At 36.6% G+C, this 16,182-nt stretch overlaps 1 long non-coding RNA gene across 2 annotated transcripts; it reads left to right on the top strand.

Moving 5' to 3' along the window:
- The first annotated feature begins 550 nt into the window (after window positions 1–550).
- Window positions 551–15,719, top strand: LOC138112813 (uncharacterized). 2 transcript variants are annotated; one of them, XR_011151857.1, is made up of 4 exons: window positions 551–601; window positions 10,323–10,380; window positions 12,943–12,999; window positions 14,428–15,719. It is a non-coding gene; the product is annotated as an uncharacterized lncRNA (long non-coding RNA). The 2 variants fall into 2 exon arrangements; XR_011151856.1 differs by lacking the exon at window positions 10,323–10,380.
- The last annotated feature ends 463 nt before the right edge of the window (window positions 15,720–16,182 follow it).

The raw sequence follows: 16,182 nt of genomic DNA, 5'->3' as shown, positions 1-16,182 counted from the left end.
AAGCCAATGCCACTGCATTACTTGCTGCAGGTGAAGCCAGGAAGAATTCTGGTCACTATATGTATTGTGACTGTACAAAAGTAAATGGGAACAGAGGACTACCCTTTCCTTCCCAGCAGCCACTCTATGCTGATTCACAAAGGCCAGATGCTATCTGATCTTCCCACTGGGATTCAGTTAAGAATGCAGACCCTGAATACTCAAGTTCCCTCTGAGTATTACATAAAACTGAAAGTTAACTGAGCTGCTAAAAGAAGCATGCATCACACATATAAATAATTTTTTTTTTCATGATAAAAGTGTTGTTTTGATGATTGCTTTTTGGAATGTCCGTATAAGCTCAAAAGTCTTTTTAAGCTATGGCTAATCCATTGAAGCCAATCCATCTTTTCAAGTTTGTGTGTTCAAGACCCTTTTATAATCCAAACAGTACAAAAAAGTGTTGTTTTCCAACTCCACTGTCAACAGCTAAGAAATGGATCAACACATTTTCATAATCTTCTGTGTGTATGAAGATGCAATAATAAACTGGTTTTTTCCTCTGGCATAGGAAATGGCATTCAGAAGGAAGTTAAAAAAGGAGGAGAACAAAGGAACACAGGTAGGCCTTTTCCAAGTGATTTTTCTAAAATAAAAAAAATCAAAATTAGCTAACCTTATGGCAAAGGTTGTCAAGAGTACAATAATCTGAGTTTTTTTCTATCTTGTCTTTACTGAGCCTTAAATTAACTGCAAGGATCCCTATGCTTGTATGATTTATCTCTGACAATGTCATAGGAGACAGAAAACTTTGAAAGGAGACTTTAAAGTCAAGAGTGCAATAACAAATATTTTGTAGTTTTATATGTTTTTATAATACAGGTTTAACAAAGGATGTATTTTCTTTACTCTTCAGTCTGCATTTCTCTCTTTCAACATGAGAAAATTAAAGCTGATAGATTGTATGCTGAAGTCCATGCTTCTGTCACTGTTCAGTTTGCAGATGAGAAATGAAAGGGTCTAATTTTTCTTGCTGATGAGATACGTGTATTTTGTATGTTTATATATAGTGAGTATAAAAAAGTGTTTTCTCATTTCCTTTGATTTAATTTTGCCAACCTGGTACTGCTCCCCTTCCTACCATGTATAATAACCTTCGTCTCTCTAAATTAGAAACTCTACAGTCAGCTGGGATGAAAATGAAGGTGTCACCTACAAAGTTAGGGTTTTCATCTCTCTGACCCAAACAGTGGCAATGTGGATTACTCACCAGGAGAAGCTGGACTGAAGGAAATATGTGGATCATAAAGCAGGCACCAATTTGCTACTGCATAGGTGCATAAACGTACTATACTTTACATGCCAAATGCTAAAAGGAAAAGCAACTGTCAGGAGTTCTTTGCTGTGTTCATAAGGTCTCTCTTGCCTTGGTACCTTTATTTAACTAATGCTGCCATGACACTAAATACATATTTGAGGTATAGTCTGCTGAGGGAGGTGCAGGCTGTCACTGCATTAATGATGTCCCAAACTGAGTTCTGTATATCCAGCTTATGCTAATTCCTGTGGCTTCTTAGTGCTTTTTCTTGTTGTTTTATAATAATATAAATCTTTCATATTTTCTAACTAATGCTTCAACCTGGATCTTTTACGTTGACTTTTCAAAGTATTATGCATTTCAACTTATTTCATGCTAGTTAACGAGCAAGCAATAATTATTTTTTTCCCACTACTTACTACAAATGTGAGACAAATTCAAATATTGGAAAGAAATTTGGGACCTAAACATCCACCACTGCATATTCCACCAGCATTTTCACCAGTCCATCATGATAGTAAAATGCTAACTTCATTGTATGTTACTTTGAATGTCCTTCAAAATACATTTACATGCAGGAGAATGCAGCCTTCTTCATCAGTCAGTGTTGGGTACACCACATCTTCTAGTTGGCTTTATTATTCTCAACTATTTAACAGTCATCTCCTTGGTAGTCAGTTGTGCATTTCTTCAGGTAATAGTATTGGCTTGTAATTGGTAATTTTACTAGCATTCAAACTTTGTTCTGCACTTTGTTGCTTAATAGATTGACTTAAATTGCACTGAACTTAAACCAGGAAAAAACATATATACATAAAAATTAAGATATTTTCTCTTCTAATCTTTTTTTCTATGGGTTTTTGGAGCAGGTTTTTAGCTTGTCTGCTTTTAATTAAATGCCTAAAAAGTAGAGTTTATTTTGGATGATTGATTATAGGAATCATGTGCATGCAACTGAAGTACAATATTTTAAGTCATGACTTCTTTTCAAGCAATAAAATGATCTTTATATCTTGATATGTTTTATCATTTTGAGACTAAGCCAGTTATCTGTATAAGTTCAATGTGTACCTCTTTAAACTGATAGAATATCATCAGGATTTATTAAAAAACACATCTTCCTATTACAGCTGCATTTAAAAAATGAAACAAATGGATTAACAAGTTCTCTGTAATTATATCATTAGTTAATGGTATTTTTAATACAGTCTGATAAAAAAATCTTAAGATGGTGTGCTATTTTAGTACTACACATAGTACTACTATGTGAGTCCTACTGCTAAATACCTTACACAAAATTCTCAAGGAAGGTTTTTTCATATAGTTACTAAACTGAGAGGACCAAATATTAGGAATAAGAATAATACATTATTTTACTCTTAATTATCTGCTATTCCTGTGGTACTATCCTTATTTTTTTAATGATGATCCTAATACATACTCCTAAAATGCACGTAAGCGAGCTGTTAGAGGCACTCTTGCTATCTTTTGCCCACTGTATGGTTTTGTTTCATCATTCCTTGCAGATTAAAGTGAGACAATCCATCCTTTTTCTTTTCAGATCATAATTATTTTTCCTCATGACATTTCTTCATAGGACTTGGTTTACACAGGAGAATTTTGGCCTCGCTGCTCTATCGGGACTATTTTTTATTCTACATTCATTCCACCATAGCTGTGCTAGCAAAACTTCTACTTTATATGCACTTATACCAGAAAATTCTGTTGCCAGTTTTTCTGGTACTGCTTGAGAAACAGGTTTCTTTCTTTTGCTTACCTAAACCATACCCCTCAATATACAGATGACTTTCATCTTGGCTTTACTAGTAAACCTTTGAAGAGCAGACATATCTGGGAGGTACTAGGACACAGTTTTGGAAGAGTACTAGCTCAAGGACACCATGCTCTCACTATGTTATGCAATTGCACAAAAATCCAATAAGAAAGGTGGGGTTTTTTGTTCCTTCTCATCAGTGATTCTTTTAGTCCTCTAACCATGATCACTGATAAGCACCACAGATGTCTGCAGCTTGTCGAAGATTAAGTAATTAGTTATGTAGGGCTTCAAGTATGGGAGCAGTGAGAGTAAAAAGGACAGTGGAAGAAAAGGGAAGATCTTCACAACCTCAACATTAAAAACACACCATAGATGGAAAAAACAGTTTCTTAAGGATTCTTGGTAAGTAATGTGACAATCTAAGTCATAAAATCTTTAAAAGCTATTTAAAGGTCAGTGGATTCCAGTAAATTTTACATTAGTGCTTTGAGGTTTTGAAATTAATGCACTTATTGAAACATTTTATTACCCTTTTTTTTCTAGTCAATAGATAAGGTAGAATTTTGTGGTCTACTTCTTCAAGCTGCCATTATGTCAATCAAAAATACATCTAGCGAACAAATTATTTTGGCAAGTAAATGAAATGCTTTTATGGTTAGTTTAGTGTTTTCCTAAAACCCCAGCACAGTCCAGGAAGCATTCTGCCTTCTCTCTTAACCAGACTTACTGGTTGTTGCATGTCAGCCATAGGCAGTCTCTAATATTGTTTTTGCCTTGCCCTTATAATCTTACTAAGATGCATCTTAACCCACATTGGCCTAAAAACAAATGCAAGGGGCAGTGGCTTTTAAAATTATTACTGCAACCGTTTCCCTGGTGAAACATAAACACATATTTAATAATGTTACATTAATAATTGCATAAAAGGGGTGTTAAAAAAATAGTTTCAGGAAAGAGAATAAACCATTAATGAATTACTACATTAGTGAAGTAGTTTGGGCAATAGTTGAGATGTTTGTACTAAGTTGATAAATGTTGTGCAAGTAAATCACTTGCATATATCTTCTTTTCTAGCCATAGTTCAGAGTCCTTTAGATCTCCAAAGGTTGTAGATAATTTTTGCACCCACTCAGTCAATGACTGGCAATGCGGCACGGAGCTGCAGTCATTCATTCTGTCAGTCAGCAGCCCTTGATAATGTGCCTGTCAATATAATTCAGTGCCTGTTCAAGGAAAGTGACACTTTGAATAGTGGACACTTTTCAAAAGCATTCATACAGGGTCAGTTCCACGATAAATAAATATATTTTGTGTTTGGAACAAATAGGCAGTACACAGGAGCTGGAGTCAGAGCAGAAATACACAACCAGTCTGCAGGACACAGTAAACTGCAATGAAGAGTGAATATCATAAATGCATCTTTGGATTTTTGATGCTGTATTAATGATGGGATAATAGATAATAAAGTCCTCAGGATCCTACTTGGCTTGACTGAGCCCTGATCCATGACCAGGGGCACTATGCTCTGGTACACTACAAATGAGATATTAGAATAATAGTATCAATAGTTCTTTAAACGCTATTAAAAAGGGTGAATATTTTCATTGCTGAATGAAAAACACAGGCAGAACTCTTTAATTACCACTAACAGTGTGTTAAAGAAAGTATTTATGTTGCATACAGTGTTTAGTTTCTAGTTTCTATTAATATAGGCTGAAAATGTGAGGAAGAAATATGTGATAGTGACAGGATTTTTAATGGTACCTCACCTTAAATGCATTTTAAAATATGTAAATCAATAAAAAAATTATTTGTAATAGCAGACTAAGAGTGCTGGTTAGCCTTACTGCTGAATGAAATGTATGCTACAAGCCCTATTACCATACATCGTGGGAGCTGTAGTTAGGATTAATCTGTCAAAAGGGATGGTTTAGTGTTGATGAATATGACATGTGACCATTAATGATGTTGATTTTATCTCCTGAGATTAGCATGATTTACTTCGGATGGATAATAATGTCATTTGCTTGATGCAGTAGATCTGTTTACGAGCTGATTAAATTGTAAGGCCTTGCTTCATTTCATGCTATTTGGTTTACAGCTTCATTACTGCAATCACAAAAGCTGTGGAAATGTCCCACATCCCATGTCACAATAAATCATTGTTTAAGATTGCAGCTATGTATTTTAGCATTTCAGTTTTGCATGGACCATGCATTCCTTAACAAATATGTGATTGGGAATATATTAACAAGATATTCTGGAACATACTGCTGCAGAAATGTAGAAAATCAGCCTGAATCTTTTAATTGAGATTAAGGAAGCACTTGAGTAATTAGCTGTAACAAATTACCTTATTATTTAGACAGTGAAGTAAACGTTTTTGTTGCAAGAATGATTATCATAAATCTGGAGAAAAGTGACAGTCAAACAACCATAAAGGAAACTTGTGAGCAAACTACATTTTCAGCCTATTACCTTTTATATTTAAATAAAATTTATCAGAGACATACTCCAAAAAGAACGTATTTGTTGTTCAGGGATAGTGTATTACAAGCTATACCATCTGTAATTACTGCACTGGGAAGAATATATGCATGCAAATCACAAAGGAAAAAAAGAATCTGTTAATTATAATGGCAAATGCTAATGTTGCCATAGTTAAGGCTGTGTCAACGTTTTCATTATAAACCCAGCTATAAAGGAAAGAAGGAGAGAGGGAGGGTGGTAATCAGCCATCAGAGATTGCTGTGTGCTAAAATTTTGTATACAAAAAGGCACACTCACACCATGTAAATCAGATGTATTGGGGAGACCATGCTCACAGTCTCAGTGAGAGGAGGACCAGGGCCAAGCTCTCAGCTTGGGAGCAAGGGTGACTGTTGCAGTATTTTTTTCACATTTCACATTAAATGATATTGCTGTTTTTATTGTCCAAATTAAAAAAATGTTGCATTTGTCAGTCAAATGGGGCCTTTCAGAGCTTGTGGCTTACCACTAGATGAATTTGATAACTACAGTTGATTAAATCTTGGTTCATGTGCTCAATTTTAATGAAAGTTTTTCTATTTCTTTTGAAGAGCATGCTTAAATAATTAGCTTAAGTTGGGTGTTTTATTGCGATAGAATGGAATTTCTTTTAGTTCTTTTTATTCCCCCTATTATTTTAAATCCCCCCCAAGTTGGTTCTCAGTGGATTTCATGGAAACATCTCAAGTTCATTTACATGTGAATTGTGCTGGGTTGTAATATGGTCAAATGTGACTGTGAACTTTATAGGAGATTTGTGAACCTTTTTCCCTTGGCAAAACTCCCCTCTCACCTCAAAGTATTTCAGCTGGCAGATGAAGAAGTGGGAACCCCAGGAGGAACTGTACTCATGTATATGTATACATATATACCTATATACAGGCCTAGAGTACCCAAGGATTTCCACATGTGTTGCAGCAATGGTCACAGTCAAAATTTCTTACAAATGATTCATGACTCAGCTCTTCTTGTTGGCCAATGCCAGACATTTTGAAAAGCCAGGCTTTTTTTCTCATTTGCTTGTTTGTTTTTAATGGTTGATGCATGAAGTGTTCTGGAAAGGGGACACTTCAGGAGAGTTCATGCTTTGGATTTGGAAAGAGGGAACAGCTCTAATGCTTGCAACTCAGTTCTCTCTGGTTCTGTTTGGGGACAGATTTACTGAGCTGATTTAGTTTTCCAATACATTGTGGCTGCTGGGCACAGATCTTCCACCCCTGACTTTTAGCAGAACCAGTCCCTGTTGACATTTGTAAAATTAATGAAAATGTTTCACATGTTGAAGTGTTGATTTTTCCAGCAATATTTCAACTAATCAAACAGTGATAAACATTTTCTCCTGTTTTCTAAATAGCTCTAGACCTGAGTTAATTAAAACATATCCTTGAAAATAGAGGGATGCATATTTTTTTTTCACAAAAGAATAATTTAATTGCTGTGACAATAAGAAAAGGCAAAAAGAGGAAACCACACTTTGAATCTTCATTGCTCCAGGAAAAATTTGGTAATATATTGCATCCCTGCTTAAGTTGGCTGAAATGTTTTTACTGCAGTTTCACAGTTTTATATTTTATAACTTTGAAATTAAACAAAACAAAGGCTCCCTCTCTTGATGAGCTGCACCTTTTAAAGCAATTTGGTTCCTAGACGAATGAAAATGCAAGGGCAGAATTTTTCAGGGTGGACATTCTTTCACTGCTATTCCCATCGAAACAAAAAGAAAAATGCCCTTGAAAATCCCAACTGCTGGCTTCACTAAAAATATATAGTTTTACCACCGACCTGCCAGGGATGGTTAATTTAGTGTAATTTATGCACAGAAGAAAATCCCTTGCTAGTGCTATGAGGTGGATAGGCCATCAGCCAGGTTGATAGTAGTTTTGTGGAAAAAGACACCTTTCACCTGCTTAGCTGAAGTCAGCCCCTTGAACTTTAGTAACCACTGTTTATATTAACATGGGAAAAAGCACTAAGGACATGTAATTTCTTAATTCCCATACAAGCTGTCCTCAGTCTGCCCTTTACCATTCCTTAGACTCTGTGATGTTTGGGGAATCTATTTAAATAAAAATAATGAATCCTGGTTGATGCTTTGAGGTTGTTTTTCTGAAAATGGTGGCAACTGTGGAACACATATGTGTCTACCTTACTGATAAAGCTGCTACTGTGATATGAGTGAAGAGACTATTTGATCTCTGTGACTGATGCCTGAATAAACAATTTATACATTCTGAAAGCTGATGGCTGCTGGAAGATGATTCATCAATCTTCTCTGCAGGTACCTTCAAGTATAACAATTATTGAACTTGTACAGGAAAAAAAGTAAAAGATGGGTTTAAAATTATTCAGACAGATGCAATTAAGCAACAGAAGTTGATTCTCTGAGTGGAAGAGAGGAAGACCTGTGCAGTATTTTGCCACTGGAGAATTGGTTTTGCTGCAGGTTTGTTCACTGTTAAAAGAAGAAACTAATCTGAAAATAATAATTTGAAAAATAAAATTTGGTCCACAGTAGAAGGATCCTGGGCAGCTTTAGGCCAAAGAATTCTCCAGACTGGTGTTGAAACTCATATAGGAGAATACATTATTTCTCTGGCTTTGGATCTTATACTTCTACATAGGATATTCTTAAAGCTAAGGCAAGGTCTGCAGATGCATTCACTGCATTTGAATATCTAAATTGAATATTCAAGGTCATCTACATAGCTGGATCTCTTGGGTACCAAGAAAACTGGTGTTTGGGAAGCCATCACTGCTAATGAGGACTTCACTGGATTGCAGAACTTCAGTGAAAACTGAGTCCAGTGATGTGCTAGCATTTTTCTGTTAGAACACTAATCCTAATAGGAATAATTTCCCAAATTTAGGCCATTAAGAGAAAACACTGGATTTTCCTTCAGCAAACAATTTATGTTCGTGAAAAAACTTGCTGATGTCAGCAGAGTTGTGCAGGCATGTACTGGGTGCACATTTTCTTTGAGAGATTCCTAGGACCTGGCACATCTTAAATCTGTGGCTGTTCTAGAAGGCATCTAAATGGCTGCTGAGAAGGGTCAAAGTCACAAACAAATAAAATCTACAATACACTGTGTATGCACATACTTGCATTATGATGATTGTGAGCCTCAGTGTAATATTTAGTGTCTGCTCAATGACACTTAGAGCAGTGAGTTCTCAGTAGCTTTAGAAAACCATGTGTTTTCTGAAGAAATACAGGTTCCTGAAAGATATCGTTAGATTTCAGGATGAGCAAAATCTCTGTGATGATGCAGTCTGATTTTCTTTATTACCAGAATTTCATTGAGGAGCTCCTGCAGTTCGTGCAGCTATGTTTGATTGAGCTAGCTAAAGAATATGAAGAGAAATTGGGGCAGATAATCTGTTATTTTCTCCCTTCATAGAGTTCAAAAACAGGTTTTGCAAAAAAAGCAATTCTGCCTCCTTCAATTATTGAGACTGCTGTAGTCAAGCCTTTTAATGAACAAATTTTGTAGAATTTAGGGTCTCTGAAGTGCAAAGCCACAACAGAGTGTGGCTCTTAATGTGCCATATGAGCATTATGTTGCTGGCTTTCTCTGTCAAAGCTGGCATGTATCAGAATGCAATAAAAGAAAAACTACTTCATTCAAAATTAAATGGCCACATCCAATTAAAGAAAAGCCTGAAGTCTGAAACCGTAAAATCCATTGAAGGTTTCTTTCTGTTTTAGAGGAAATGTACCAATTGCTAATGGAAGTGTTACGCTAAACCATTGGCTACTAGTTAACTATTATGTGTTCTAGCAGGATTTGTGGTTGGAGGGTTTTTTTTGTCATTCCCCCTGCTCAGAAGATTTGGGGAAAAGAAATGAAAACTATTGAAAAGATTTCCTTAGTCTTTTATCTTTCGAATCAGTGTCATACTAACAAAAAGATGTTTTGAAGTCTTTAACCATTAATTGACTAACTGGTTTTCTTTAGACATAAAACTTGTCAAGGCCTTGATTGTTGTGAATCCATGGTGATAGATTCTGGCTGACTGCCTAAGTACAAGGTCTCTGAACACTAGGATAACACTTTCTGAAACAGTTGGGGCTTATCCCCCATAATGCCATTTAAACAAACTTAATTGACTAAAACTTTCACTTTTGTGCATTCTGGATAAGGTACTATTTGCAAGAAGAGGCCTTTTAGGAATAGACCCTAAGTGACAAAATCTGACCTCTACCTAGTCTTAGATTTCTCAATTCTTGTTTATTTACACAAAATAAGCCAATATGAACTGCCTTAAAAAATCACTATAAGCAGAAAGCCTATTATATGCCATAATTTTTCTCTAGTGAATAACCTTAGAATGAGTCCAAATTGAGACTCAATGAGCAGCATAAAATTCACACACTTCTGCAGTAATTGTTATCTTCAATATAGGTGGCTATATATGTCAGTCACTAGGCTTGTTCTGTATGAAATGAATAAAAAGTTTCAGACAAAGCTAAGACCTCTCTTTTTTTTTTTTTTTTTCCCAGTTGTTGTTGTTGCAGTGAAACTTTACTAAAGAGATGCCCCTGGGATGATTTTCTTAAATTTTGAGTCTTGGGCATATGCAGAATTATACATCTATCTCTACAGGTTACTGATTTTCATTTTCCACTCTTCTTTCCCTGGCAAAGTAACTTGGGTTTGAATGGAAGCAGTATGTCAGATTTAAATAATATACAGGAATGATTAACACTTTTTGCAGAGAACATGACAACGCTGGGATAACTGTTTTATCTCTAGGAAGACTCAAACATTACAAGGTAAAATTCTTAGCATCTCTAAGGCATTTTGAATGGCCCACATGACATGAGTTGGTGACAGTACTCTACTCTGTAGTTGTCAGGGCCCTCATAACTCAAAAACTTCCCCTGTGGTCTCCCCCAACCAATGTCTACAGGCTCTGGAGCTTCCTCAGTCCCTGCCTGGGCAAGACCATGGTCATGGGTCCCACTGATCCCGAGCCTGAACCGTGGGCTGATGGCCTTGGCCTCATTTTGTCACCACAAACCTGCTCAAAGGTCACGATCCCAGCTGCATTCACTGGATCTGATCCTGACCTGCAGATAGACTGTCAGCTTGACCCTGAATTGGCCTCATCACCACAAACTTGTCTAATTGTCTGTACTCTTGGTTGACTATCAGCTGCTGTCTATGGTCCTGCCCTGCTTCCTCACTGGGACAGCCAGGATCCTGCCCTGGTGCCATTGCCCTTGGTTCCCTATTCCCTGTCAGAGCAGCTGCTCTTGCTGCTTCCTGACAGTAGTGCAAAAGCTTTTATCTTATCAAAACAATATTGCAGGTCAGAACCAGATACCAGTCTTTACCCAACCACCTTGTGTGCCCCACAAGGTGATTTCCAGTGTTGGTGATTTTTTGGGGGGATGTGGGAAGGGGGGAGTATCACTAAGAAGCCCATCCAGTGAAGAGAGCTCCTGTTAACAGTGCACTTGCTTCGTGAGCAGAGGACTTCTGTCTCAATTATTTTCCTAGAATAGCCACAGAGCTTTAATATAAACATCGCCTTTTCTTTTAATGTATCTTTGAAAAAATACTCCAAGAAAAGAGAATTTTAGCCTGAGCAGTTCGGTTCTGAGTTAAAAATTGCATGGCTGAGGTGGGACTTGGCCTTAACAGGCTCATCTCACTACAAAGTCTAGGTGCAACCTGGAATAGAGTGGAATAGACATTTTCTTCTCTTGAACTCATAGAGGTACTGCAAACCCAATTCAAGCAGACATTATACAATCAATGTGCCAGTTGTTCCTCCTAAGAGAATGCAACTATTATTAGAGTTTATGGTTAGTACGAAAATCTTTCAGAAGTAAGGGATTTTAATATATTTATTTCTTAACTGACCTTGGTTTTGCCAGCCAAAACAAAAAAAAACACCTACCCTCAAGTGTCAATTTTATTTAAAGACAATTTTTAATTGAAAAATGTTGTTCCAGTTTTCAATCCATGTAACGTGTTCAGAAGTAAATTTTATCTTTAAAAGTTTTGTGTATATTTATATTGATGTATAAAATCACATTTTTGCTATGCAGAATTTTGTTTTCTTGACTTCTGCATTTAACTAGGCACTTTGCTGTTAGAAGGCAAACACTGGTGATGTGGCAGTGGTTTGTGAAGCAGCTATAAATGTGGTATATCCACAAACAGAAAATGTTTTTAAGATATCTGAAATAGTAATTCTGAGACTGTGCCAGCTTTGTTAAGTCCATTATCTCAATCAATAGCACTTGTATATGTAATATCTAAAAGGTATTATTTAATTATTATGCAGGTCTTATTTGACTGCAAAGGCACTGAGCACCTTTCAACATGAAGGTGTAGTGTCCTTAGGCCAACTCTCTAATTTATCAGGACAAGATGAGACTCTCTGAGTAAGTGTGTCTTATCACTGTTTTACAGAATCAAGTCTACTGAGAGCATGCAGCACAAAGCTTAACCAACAGTTGAAGAACAGTAAAAGAAAGTGGTTTTGAGGGAAAAGTGTTGCTGCCAATAACTCTAGGATGCTGAAATGTACAGTGATTTGTATTTTGATGTGCTGCATCCATGCAGCTGGAAATTGGATGCAGAGTCAAAATTATGACTAAGAAAATGTTCAGTACTGGCAAGGAGAAAGCATCTGCCACCACTGAAAAAAGGATGTGTAATCCTTGTGGGGCTGTGTGCCCCATCTCCACAAGGAGTGGTAACCTGTATGAAGGAATAATGAGGGAATGTAGTGTGCTCTTATAGCATACTGTCCATTTACTGGGTTTTTTTCCCTAATGTTATAAAATAGTTTGGACATTATGTAAGTTTTCTGGTATAACTTCGTGACCCTTCCTTTTTCCCCATGAACTTTCACCTTGACATATTTTAGAATTAAACCAATCTATTAATAATAAAGACATATTGAAATACCAAATACTGTAATGAAAAACATTACAAGAATCCCTTCTGCCAGTAGTAAATGACAAAGTTGAAAAGGTATGTGTTAAAGGAGCATTAATAACCAGCAACAGTTTCCTAGTAGAGGTGGTGGAGAGTTGAGTGGTTGCATGGGAATTAGTGAGAAGCAGGAATAGATGTCTGCTGCACAAGTTCATGGACTTGTTCCTCATCTGTCAGTCACTGCACGGCTGTGAGTGTGAAGCACTGCCCACAGGTACCCAGAGATGTTAGAGCAGGGCTCAGCCTCTTGAGTTAGTGGGGCAGTAGGGTAATCCTCCTGCTGCCATCAATTCTGCTCAGTCATCTCTGGCTTAGCATCAGAGAACAAAAGGGCTGTAATTTCATCCCTGTTTCCTCACTTCTCTCTTCCTCTTTTACAGTTATCAGTCTTTTGCTGAATGAGAGGTGCTGGTTCAATCTGCATTACAAGTCTTAAGGTATTTGTTGCCATAGGTCATCCAAGAAAAATGTCCCTGTTGTTTCCCCATGTGCTCTACAGTAATCTGGGTGTTTGTCTCAGACCTACCTAAGGTACAAAGCCCCAACAAAGCAAGGTAAGAACAAAGGGGTTTTTTATCCTTGGAAAGACAGAAAAAATCTTTCTACTACTAAGCAGCTTGCAAGGCCAAAAGTTGATAATTTTACATAATTAATATTTCTTTATTTCATCTCTGATCATTCACTTGTCCAAAAGCTGTTTCAGGCCAGTTTACTAACTCACAGACAGACTAGTAATTATTGTAGATTTAAGACACCTAAACCCAAAATACTGTCAGATGTGACTATTGCACAAGAGGATCAGACTAAAAGCCTGACACATTACTACTCTTTCAGATTAGCAAAGCCTTGGATGCAGGCTTCCCTCCATCATTCCTAAAATAATGCTAATCCCTATACCTGAGGTTTTGCAATTCTGTAGCTGGACAGCACCTATACTAAAAGGATTTTCCATTGCTGCTGTCTGCTTAGCAAATTAGTTATAGGAGGGGACTCTACAAAACAAGCCATGCTTGACCTGCACAGAATCTTCAGATGTCTTGACTTTTTCCTCTAAAAAATTTTCAAGCTTTAAAAATTAGTAGTGGAGAAATATTAAAATTGTGTTTATATTTTACTAATGACATTATCTGAAATGACATTAATGACATTATCCCTTCTGAAAAGGGAAAGACCAGTGATCCAAGACACTAAGGAACTTCTTAATTTAAGATTTAATTCAACCCACTGTGACACAGCATAGATTATGCCATAAAGATAGCACTACTGAAACTACATTTAGCAGTATAGCAGCAAGACAAAGTTATACAGTGGAAGTGTGTGAAGTATATACACAGTTGTACTATAATTCCAGCTTTGATTTTTAATTTTTTTTAAGGTAATCAATTCAAGTATAGCTAGAAATAATAAGCTGATTTTTAAAACATTGATTTGCAGCCATCTGGGCCCACTTTAACTAGGTGGGCTAGGGGTTATGGTATAAGAAGAGTGGTGCTGAGGAAGTAGAATGTCTTCTCCCCTCATGAAGGTATTTCATATTGTGATACACCATGAACAATGATTCTGTGAGTCACATTCCAGAAAACCCTCTAATCTATAGATCAATTGGTCTAGATTCCCTAGTTCTGCCTTGGACCATTCCTTTTACATCCTAAAATTCACAGTGCTGTTAAAGACTTTTCAATGTAGCTTCCATGCTGACTGAGAGGTGAGAAAGAAGGTAGGACATTCACAGTCCTTTCAACAGAGGTATGAAATATATACATTTTAGAACTGCTTTGGTCTCTTTGTCATACAGGATTTGATACTGAAATTTTTAGTTCTTTCAAGCTAAAGACTAGTAATTTATTTTATCATATCTTTTGCAGTTTCCTGTACAAACCTTTGCAGACCACAGTTGTGGATTCCCTCCTGAAATGGCACTTTCTGCTCTATTCGTGCCAGAAGGCAATTGGAACTTGTGTGATTCTCCATCCTCCTAGCACTTCATAGAGACATCTGACCAGAGACTGCTGATGCACAGGCAGCTGGAATATGTGCTGTTTTATACAGAGAAGGTCTGTGGGAATGAGTAAACAGAAGGGCCAGAAATCCTCACTCTAGGGAACTGTGGAACTGATACTGGAAGACTGTCAAGTCAGAATATCCTTAGAATGATAGGACATGAGTTCAAGCCACACGTAAATCCAGATTTCAGAATCTTGACCTCAGGTGAGACTCCGGATTACATGAAATTTGTAAGAACAGTACAGGAAATCTACAGTGATCTCATGTATTTAAAACCTGTTTTCAGACATAGTAAGACAAACTAGTTTCAACAGAAAAAAAAATCCTGGACAGGATTACCAGAATTTTGAATGAAGAAAATTTCAAAAATCCAAGTTTAAGAAATTACTTTATTTGAAAACTGTTTCATGCTGAGGCAGGATCTGAATCTAATTTTCACAGCCCTACAAAATTATTCTACACATAGAAGCTTATCACATACATAATTACCTTATTCTAGTTTGTATTCTAGAACAAACATGTCTGCATGAGACAGTTATTCAGTAAGAATGCTGCTTTTATTCTTGAATAATTCCATGTGCAGTCAAGCCTTCAGTCAAACCACCACAACTCTGTATGTAGATGAATTGTCAGTCTGTCTCTGCTTGCACTTACAGAAAATCTGTATCTCTGTTACTAAATGCAGCTGACAGATCTGAAAACGTCACATTTGTTTGTGGAGTAGGCATAGCTCTTACAAGCTCCCACCCTTATTAGCCTACTATTTTTGTGTCCTTTGGAGGTGTTACGAACTGCATATCCTTCATATTTTGTGTTCAATGTCATTAGCAAACTAATAAATGCTATGGAGAGAAGGAAAAGTTTTTTCTTCCCTTGTTTGCCAAAAAGCAAGAGGATTTTTGCCAAAAGGAAGAGTTTTTGAGTGTGACAATGCTCCATCAACTTTATATATATGAGCCCAGGAGAAGAAAACTGAGTTGCTTTCCTTTGAGAAGGGGAAGGAAATAAATATTTGTTCTAGTTCACTAAAAAGCTCTTACATATTAGACCTTTTAACCATAAAGACTGTCTTTTCTTCATGCTTGGTTTTGTCACCTATGTTTGCATAATTTTGTCATGAGTACTGTCTCAAAGCCTTAATAAAACATTCATGTCCAAGCCCCAGAACTTCCACTGTTACATTTCTATCATTTATCTCTGTTACTGATTTTAGCTCTGGTTACTTTTAAGAAAAGTAAAATGGCAAGCTATACATTTCAAGGAAAGGATGAGATTAATGAATGTATACAACTAGGACCTGCTGCTCATGATGTCAAATATCAGTTGGAACTCTTAATATGTACTTAAAATAGTTTGTTTTCTACTTTGTGTAGTTCTTGTAGCTCCACTTTAATGTTCTTCTCTAATACAGGTTTTAACAATTCAATTACAGACTGAATAGCCTTAATAGAATCTTTTTAATGAGTAAGTAAGTGTAGCTTTTAATTCAGTAGCACCTAAAAGATGTCACTATATGGCTACTTTCTAGCCCATATGAAATTACGTGGTGCTAGCTGTTCAGGCATGTTTAATGTGAACTCATCCCAGCTGTATTCTCAGCAGAGAGCAACTCCTGA

The sequence above is a fragment of the Aphelocoma coerulescens genome, chromosome 6, assembly GCF_041296385.1.
Source record: "Aphelocoma coerulescens isolate FSJ_1873_10779 chromosome 6, UR_Acoe_1.0, whole genome shotgun sequence".
In the NCBI taxonomy this organism is placed as follows: domain Eukaryota; kingdom Metazoa; phylum Chordata; class Aves; order Passeriformes; family Corvidae; genus Aphelocoma; species Aphelocoma coerulescens.
This window is presented reverse-complemented; position numbering and strand designations above follow the sequence as displayed.